Consider the following 8,515-nt stretch of genomic DNA (forward strand, 5'->3'; position numbering starts at 1 on the left):
AACTTTTTTCCAAGAAGCACCACAGGAACTTAAAAGGAAAACTGAAAGAAACCACAGACTCTTTGAAAGAAGTGGCCAGCAGCAGCCTACACCATAAGCCAGGAAGAAAACTGTGAGTCCTAGAGTGTGAGAGGGAGAGAGACTGCCGGTGTGATATACTCTCCCATTGGTGAACCTGGCAATCCAGGTTAAACCTATGCAGTCCTAGAGCTGATTTAGTGAGTGGTGGGGAGTATATGAGGAGGGGTGGCACTGGGATATGCTTTGAATGCACTCCCAGACTCCAGCAGGATCAGAGGAAAGATGTTCCTGATCCAACCTCACAGGGGACCTCACAGAAGTCAGCCAGTTAATTCAGGCAGTGGTTATAGGTGGAGAGAAGCTCCTGACTGAGATGTGCAATATAATCTTGTGTGGGAATGAACCCCCTTGGCCAGAACCAAGGGGCGAGTGGGGAGTGTGCTATAGCCATGGGCAGTACTGGCTACATGGATGAACCTAGAGGGGCATGGTGTGAATGACAATTTCTGTCTTCCTGGGAATGGCTTATGGCCTGGGACATTTTTGAGTTCTGAGCACAGGCTGCCTGGAACCACAATAGCTGCTGCTAATGGAACACTGTGGGTGTGAGATCTGCCTTTCCAAGTGAGTGGCAGCAAGGTGGGGCTTACTGCCACCTGCTAACCCCACTCCCCTTGCAGATTCTTTTGTGCAGCAGAGGCAGCTGTGCCCCTCCATGGAACATTACACCAGTAGCCAGATAATTGCCCTCCGATTCCCATTACGCCCATTGCTTTCACCCACAGGTGGGGAGCCAGAGCATAGATTGCCTGGCCCAGCCCCCACCTGGCTTTGCCCCTACACCCTCCCTGGTAGCTTACCACAGCGGACAGGGACTTTTGGGAATTCCATCGCCCTGCCCACTGCCAGAGTACTTACCTTGGGTAACATAAGGCAAGCACAAATCTCAGCACTACCACCGCAGCTGGCTCTCATTTGCAAGTTTCACCTCTTGGCGGGAGGCCAGCGGACACAGTCCATTACAGCATCTGCAGCACAATAACAGGGCCCAAGAAGGAGAAAACTTTTGTGCAACCGCAGCTGTCACCACTGACTACACCACTCTGAGTAACCAGAAGTTCTCGAGTCTTTCCGCCTAACCAATACATTACCACTGCTATTGGCATTTGAGACAGCCAAAACACTAAGGCTATTTATAACCAAGGAAATTTCACAAGAGTCTACATCACTCCCAAGTCCAAGGTAACCTACATCAGAACTGGTGTTGGTAACTGCTGCTGGGGGACTAGAGGACAGATCACATCACTGGACCCCTTGCAGACATTCCTCAGTACAAGCCTGGAGTTTGGCAGCCACAGTGGGAAGCTAGACTGAGAGGAGCAGCAGGATTCATGGTAGTCTGGCCCTCAGGGACTTCTACTCCTAGGGGAAAGAGGAGTGCACCACATCAAAGGAGCACCTTATGGAGCAAAAGAATTTGGACTGCCAGCCTTGAACCCCAGAACTCTCCACCTGTGGGAAGTTTCTTTCAGCAGAGGCCCAGGTGCAGTGCTGGACTTGGTGGGGAAAGTCTCCATCTCTACCCCAAAGTCAGGTAACCGTGGTCTCGTGACGTGTCTTGGAGAAGGGGATTTCTTCTTCCCCTCATGCACCATTACAGAAACAGCTGGGCATCTCCCATAGGAGCTTGGTGGGTGCACCTGTGGACAACCTTTTTGGAACATCTCAGGGTAACTGCATCCCCACAGGAGGAATGCCCTCCAGGTTCAAGCTTGCACAAGGGGTAGAGTCACAATCCCTCTCTACATGGAACATAAGCATTCCTGCAGATGAAAAGAAGTGTCTGTCTGATCTGAATAGCTACAATTCTTGATCAAGAGTGTCATTTGGAGATGGATTGCTTTCCTGCTGCTCTGATAGGGAAGCTGAGGTGGTTCCCTCCCTTCCTCCTGAAAAGAACAAGATGTGTTTCACTGAGAGATATGCACAGCTACCTCTGTCAAGGCTGGAACCTATGTCCTCCATTGGGTATTGGAATTATCCAACTGCTTCTGCTTTAGCCACGACCTTTACCTGTGGACTCCTCCTACTGGCCTAAAGCCTGAACTTCAACCCTGTGAATAAAATACTGGAAAATAAATAAATAAGTGCACCACTTGGGAGCAAGATATGCTTCATGACACTTCTGTCATTTTGGCCCATAGGAGACAGCTAACTGCTCACATACTGAGCACATTGCTACTACAATAAGCATCTGAGAAAGCCATCATACAAAGACTTCCTATAACCATAGTACTTTACAGATTCTTCACCTGCTGAAGGTAACCCAGAACCAAGTTAGGTTACAATAAACTATAAATATTAAAGTCACATCCTCAAGGGGCAAAAAATTAAATTACAAAGAAACACAGATGAATCAAAATAAATGCAGAAATAATTAGATAATAATCCTCTCTATCCTGATGAGAAGGAACCAGAAAAATAATTCTGGCAATACGATAAAACAACATTCTATAACACCTCTAAAAGATCACACTAGCTCTCCAGCTATGAATCCAAACCAAGATGAAATATTTGAAATAACAAATACAGAATTCAAAATGTTGATTATTAAGTTACTCAAGGAGATATAAGAGAAAGGTGAAAATCAACACAAAGAAATTAAAAAATTTATAGGATATAAATTAAAAATTTTCAAAAGAGTTAGATATTTTAAATAAAAAACATCAGAACATTTGGAAATTTAAAAAACACATGTAGGGAATTAAAAATTCGGTGAAAAGAACAGAAGGGAGAAGTCTGCCCCCATGATCCAATCACGTCCTCCCAGGCCCCTCCTCCAATACTGGGAATTACAGTTCAACATGAAATTTGTGTGAGGACACAGAGTCAAGCCCTAACAAAGGAGAAATAAAGTCTTTTTCAGTCAAGCAAATGGGAACCAAAAGCAATCAAAAGTAGTTATTCTTATATCAGACAAAACAAACTTTAAAGGAACAACAGTAAAAAAGAAAGACAAAGAAGGTCATTACATAGTGATAAAAGGATTAGTCCAACAGGAAAATACTGCAATCCTACATATATATTCATCTAACTCTGGAGCTCCCAGATTCATAAAACAATTACTACTGAACTTAAGAAAAGAGAAAGACAACAATACAATAATAGTGGGTGACTGCAACACTTCACTGAAAGCACTAGACAGAGAGTCAAGGGAGAAAGCCAACAGAGAGACACTGGATTCAAACTGTATTCTAGAACAAATGGACCTAACAGATATTTACAGAACATTCTACACAGGAACTGTAGAATATACATTCATTCAATCAGCACATGGAACATTCTCCAAGATAGATAACATGATAGGCCACAAAACAAATCTCAATAGATTTTAGAAAATGGAAATTATATCAAGTACTTTCTCTGACCAAAGAAGAATAAAACTAGAAATCATTCCAAAGAAACCCTCAAAACCATACAAACACTTGGAAATTAAACCATCTACTCCTGAATTATTTTTGGGTTAGCAATGAAATCAATATGAGAATTTTAAAATTCTTTAAAATCAATAACAGTGATACAAGTTATCAAAGCCTCTGAGACACAGTAAAAGCACAGTAAAAGGAGTGTTAAGAGGAAAGTTGATAGCACTAAATGCCTACAACAAAAAGTCTGAAAAATTAAAAATCGACAACCTAATGTCAAACCTCAAGATACTGGAGAAACTGGAACAAACCAAATCCAAAGATAGAATAAGAAAAGAAATAAACATCAAACCAGAACAAAATGATGTTTAAATAAACAAACAAACAAAAAAGATTGATGAGATAAAAAATTGGTTCTTTGTAATGATAAAGAAAATTGATAGACCATTAGCTAGGTGATGTGGTTTGGCTGTGTCCCCACCCAAATCTCATCTTGAATTCTCACACGTTGTGGGAGGGGCTGGGTGGGAGGTAGTTGAATCATGGGGCAGGTCTTTCCCGTGCTGTTCTTGTGATGGTGAGTGGGTCTCACAAGATCTGATGGTTTTAAAAAATGGGAATTTTCCTGCACAAGCTCTCTCTCTTTGCCTGTTGCCATCCATGTAAGACGTGGTTTAGTTCTCCTTGTCTTTCACCATGATTGTGAGGCCTCCCCAGCAGTGTGGAACTGTAAGTCCATTAAACCCCTTTATTTTGTAAATTGCCCAGTCTTGGGTATGTCTTTATCAGCAGCATGAAAACAAACTAATACAGTAAATTGGTACCAGTAGAGTGGGGTACTGCTGAAAAGATAACTGAAAATGTGGAAGCAACTTTGGAACTAGGTAACAGGCAGAGGTTGGAACAGCTTGGAGGGCTCAGAAGAAAATAGGAAAATGTGTAGAAGTTTGGAACTTCACAGAGACTTGTCAAATGGATTTTTCCAAAATGCTGATAATGATAAGGACAATGAAACAACAACAAAAAAACTTCCTGAGCCAGATGTAGTCACAGCCAAACTCCACCAGATATTAAAGGAATTGGTACCAACCACACTGAAACTATTCCAAAAGATTGAGAAAGAGAGAATTCTCCCTAACTACTTCATGAAGCCAGTATCACTTTGATACCAGATACAGGAAAGGATGTAACAAAAAAAGAAAACTACAGATTAATATCCCTGATTAACATAAATGCAAACATCCTCAACAAAATACTAGCACAATGAATTCAACAGCACATTAAAAAAGATAATTTACAATGATCAAGTGGGTTTTGTCCCGGGATGGAAGGATGCTTCAATATACACAAGTCAATAAATGTGATTCATCGCATAAGCAGAATTAAAAACAAAAACCATACGATCATCTTAATAGACACAAGAAAAGCATTCAATAAAATCCAGCATCCTTTATGATAACAGCCCTCAAAAAACCATAAATAGAAGTAACACACCTCAAAATCATAAATGTCATATATGACACATCCACAGCCAACATCATATTACATGGAGGAAAAGTTGATAGCATTGCCCTTAAGATCTGAACAAGACAAGGATGACCACTTTTACCACTTCTTGTCAAGGTAGTACTGGAAGTCCTAGCCAGAGCAATTAGACAGCAGAAAGAAATAAAGGGCAATGAAATTGGAAAAGAGAAGTCTATCCCTGTTTGCTAATGATATGACTGTATACCTAGAAAACTCCAAAGTTTCTTCCAAAAAACTACTCAATTTGATACATGAATTCAGTAAAGCCTTAGGTTAGAAAATCAATGTATACAAATCAATAGCACTGCGATCTACCAACAACAATCAAGTTGAGAACCAAATCAAGAACAGAGTCCCATTTATAATAGTTGTAAAAAAAAAAACTGAAAATACACTTAAGCAAGGAGGTGAAATATATCTCTAAGTAGAACTATAAAACACTGCTGAAAGAAATCCTACATGGCACAAACAAATGAAAATACATCCCATATTCATGGATTGGAAGAATCAATATTGTTAAAATAACCATACTGCCAAAGCAATCTACAGATTCAGTGTAATTCCTATCAAAATACCAAGATCATTTTTCACAGAATTTTTTTGATCCTAAAATTCATATGGAACCAAAAAAGAGCCTGAATAGTCAAAGCAATCCTAGGCAAAAAGAATCAATCTTGAGGCTTCACATTACTCGACTTAAATTATACTATAAGGCTATGGTAACCAAAACAGCATGGTACTAGTATAAAAGTAGATACATAGACAAATGAAACAGACAGAGAACCCCAGAAATAAAGCCAAATGCTTACACCCAACTGATCTTTGACAAAGCATACAAAAACATAAATTGGGGAAAGTCACTCTATTCAATAAATGGTGCTGGGAACACTGAATAGCCACATGTAGAAGAGTGAAACTGGATCTCTGTCATCATATAGAAAAATTAACTCAAGAAGGATTAAAGATTTAAATATAAGACCTGAAACAATAAAAATTCTAGAAGAAAAGCTACGGAAAAAGATTCTGGATATTGGCCTAGCAAAGAATTTATGACTAAGACCCCAAAGGTGAATGTAACTAAAACAAAAATTAATAAATGGGACCTAATTAAACTAACAAGCTACTGCACAACAAAATAAATAATCATCAGAGTAAACAGATAACCCATGGAATGAGAGAAAGTATTTGCAAACTATGCCTCCAACAAAGGACTAATACTTAATATCTATAAAGAACTCAAAAAAAATCAGCAAGAAAAGAATAATCCCACTGAAAAATGGGCAAATGCCATGACTAGAGTTTTCTCAAAAGAAGATATACAAATTGCCAAAAAAAGTGAAAAAATGCTCAACATCACAAATCATCAGGGAAATGCAAATTAAAACCACAATGAGATACAACTTTACTCCAGCCAGAATGACCATTATTTTTTAAATAAATAGATGTTGGTGTGGATATGGTGAAAAGGGAATGCTTATACACTGCTAATGGAAATTTAAATTAGTACAACCTCTATGGAAAACAGTATGGAGATTTCTCAAAGAACTAAAAAGAGATCTACCATTCAATCTATCAGTACCACTACCGGGTAGCTACCCAAAACAGAAGGAGGCATTAGATCAAAAAGACAACTGCACACATATGTTTATCAAAGCACAATTCACAATTGCAAAGATATGAAACTAACCTAAGTGCTAATCAACCAATGAGTGGATAAAGAACATGTGGTATATACACACCATGGCATACTACTCATCCATTAAAAAGAACAAAATAATGCCTTTCACAGCAACTTGGGTGGAACTGGAGGTCATAATTCTAAGTGAAGAAATTCAGGAATGGAGAACCAAATGTTTTATGTGCTCACTTATAAATGGGAAGCTAAACTATGCGTACGCAAAGGCATATAGAGTGGTATAATGGACATTGGAGACTCAGAAGGGGGAAGCTGTGGAAGGGGGTAAGGGATAAAAAAACTACATATTGGATACAATGGACTTTACTTGGGTGATGGGTGCACTAAAATTTCAGACTTCACCACGTTATAATTCATCCATGTAACCAACACCCTTTGTACCCCTAAATCTATTGAAATTTTAAAAGTATAAAAAATAAAAACAAAGGCATCAAGGAGCAAAGAAGGCCTTCTTAATATTTGGCATACATATAGAGGTAAGCCACAGGTTTCATGAATAAGCTGGAATCTATAGGATACAAGAAAAATGTAGCTCTATTCTTTTGTGTATCTTCTTATGTGAATCTGTTTTCCTCTGTCATTTAAATAAATTTCAAGATTTCCATAGCTTTTCCAGAAATTCTCAGGAAATAAAATCTAGTCCAGTTTAATATTTATCTTACATTCTCATCCAATATCAAATGCCCCCCATTTACCAAACTTGGACCTGCCTTAGGCAGGTTCTGCTGTGGGAGAAGAGGATTCTGGTGGGTTTCTCCACCATTGCTTCCCTCTATCTCATTCTCCTCAGTAGGTATGGCTATAGTGCCATCCAGGATTGGAGCAGGTAGAGAATGAAGAAATAAAATTTATAAAATAAATCCTACTGTTTCAATTGTAACCCTACAGAAGTGCCTTCTGGCTATAAGTGATTTAAAAACCTGCTTCTGTCTCAAAAGAGATGTCTTTGTGAGTCCCTTAGGGATGTTTATTCCCAGTGTTGATGGAAGAATGCATATCTCTGATCCCTTTTATTCTTTCTCTCCCTGGACTTTGAAGAATCCCTACAGAGGTGGCCTCACTCCTCAAAACAGGTTTGATTGAGCAAGATTTTTTTCAAGACAGTTTGCTGGCTTGCTTTCATGAAGTCTATAGAGAACTCTTTTCTCTGCTGCCCATGATGGTATAGCGGGCTATGGGGCACAGCCTCACATATTTACACTCTCGAAGGCATGAATCAAGTTCCAGTCCCTGTGTCTCACAAAGTCATGGATACTTGTTTTCTTAGATTGAGTTTCTTAAATCAAAGCTTGAAGAAGGGATTTCATAACATTTAGCTTATTGAGGCTATCTCTCAGGAGAAAGACAGAGAAACAGGAGAGCGAAAAAGGAACAGATTTTAATTGGTGTCTAGTTTCAGCTGATCCAACGAGGGTGTCTGGAACATGAATTGCCCCACAGAATTGATCTCAATGTAAGACAAGGGAGCTCATGCTTTGCATCAGTTATCATTGACTGCAGAAAGCATCTAGCGTAGAGAAATGTAACCTCTGAGAGGGAGAGAGAAAAAGAGAGAGAGAGAGCTATTATGTTGTCAGTACACAAGCTCAGGGAGAGATCTGAGCAGGACACCAACAGCATCTACTACACCTGCCAAGCTATTTCTAAGCTTCTCTCTTGCTGAATTTGCAGTGGTGGGTAAGCACTCTCTTCTCTCTGTGAGGAGGGCCTTAGAATACAGAGCACACCAACTGTTCTCCAAAGAAATTCTTATTCTTGCCCTCTTGAATATTCTATTAACTCTTTAGTCTTCTCTCAGCTTAGTCTTGAGATGGCTGAGTTAATACTGGTAGAACTCATTTCACAC

The sequence above is a fragment of the Pan troglodytes genome, chromosome 3 (assembly GCF_028858775.2).
Source record: "Pan troglodytes isolate AG18354 chromosome 3, NHGRI_mPanTro3-v2.0_pri, whole genome shotgun sequence".
Taxonomy (NCBI): domain Eukaryota; kingdom Metazoa; phylum Chordata; class Mammalia; order Primates; family Hominidae; genus Pan; species Pan troglodytes.